Raw genomic sequence first — 1,361 nt, forward strand, 5'->3', positions numbered from 1 at the left:
TGTGTCCAAGAAGGGGTTAAAGCAAACTGCCTTCTCCGAGTCCCCCTTTCCCCTGCCTTGGGTACAGTGGGTGACATCTTTGGGTGACATCGTTGCTCGGACAGTACAGGGGCCCTTGATGTGTTAAAATTTAAGGCATTTATTTAAATACTGCCGTGTTGCCAAATAGCTTGCTGGTTACCAGTTTGGTTGCTCATGTACAAGTGTGTGAATAACATTGTGCCCATCCGAAGGGGAGACTTTTATATTCAGTCATTTGTTTTATAAATTAAAGAAAGTGAAGGCTGTATCGCAGTGTGACTTGAATAAGAAAAACCCCTAACATTCGCAAACGGCTCCGGTCACGACAGAGTATGTCTCTTGGAAATGGTTCACAAACACGCTGGTGACTCAATGATTGTAACGCATAAACACATTCGTGCGGTTTTGTACAATTAATCAGTGGAGCCCGTCGCCGGCCGGTTTTCCTTCTGTGGATGATATTCTCACCCTCAACGGCCAACGTCGTTCGTATTCTTGCACATTAAAGACTTTAATGAAAACGCTTATACTGTTATTATTTTCATTAAAAGCAGGCCCAGCTGCGGTAGCTGTATAGGCTAGGACCACGTGGGAGGCCTCAGTGCCATTCCCAGTCCAACTTAAAGGCCAGACACAATGGCATAGGCTTCCCATCCCAGAGACTGGGGCGGCTGAGGCACAAGGGTTGTGAGCTCCAGGCCGGCATGGGCAACATAGCAAGGCTTGTCTGAAGAAGAACCAGATGTGGGGATGTGCACCTGTAGTCTCAGTTAGGAAGCTGAGGCGGGATCTCAATGCAGAAAGAACTGTCTTTAAAAAGAAAAAAAAGTAAGGCCAGCCTGTGGTGGGGGGTAAACAAAGCTCGAGCCCACATGACTGACTATACAGTTCAAGTCCCAGACCCAGCAATTGGAAACAACGCTGGGCATGTATGCATGACCAGAATCCCAAGAGGAGAATAGAGGAGAGGCTGGTGTGTGGCCATTCTCCCCGGAGACGGACCAAAGCCAAAGATGCACCTGGGGGGCACTTTCACGTACCCTATAGCAAAAAATTTTTTAAAAGTACATTTCCAAGGAGCAAGTTAAAAAGGGACCAGTAATTGATGTAATGGCTATGTCGCTGGACTCCCATGTAGTTGACCATGGTTCGAGTCCCAGACACGGTGGCTTGAACTCAACACCGGGCACGTATATGTGTGTGCCCAAGATCCCAAGAGGAGAATGAGGAGAAACAACTGTGGCGTGGCCATCCCCCATGAGGGGTGATTTCTTGCTTTTTGTCCCTATAGCAAAAACCTCTCCCCCCCAAAAAAAAGAAAAAATATATAAGGACTAGCA

This window comes from Tupaia chinensis, unplaced genomic scaffold (assembly GCF_000334495.1).
Source record: "Tupaia chinensis unplaced genomic scaffold, TupChi_1.0 Scaffold138464_1, whole genome shotgun sequence".
NCBI lineage: Eukaryota > Metazoa > Chordata > Mammalia > Scandentia > Tupaiidae > Tupaia > Tupaia belangeri.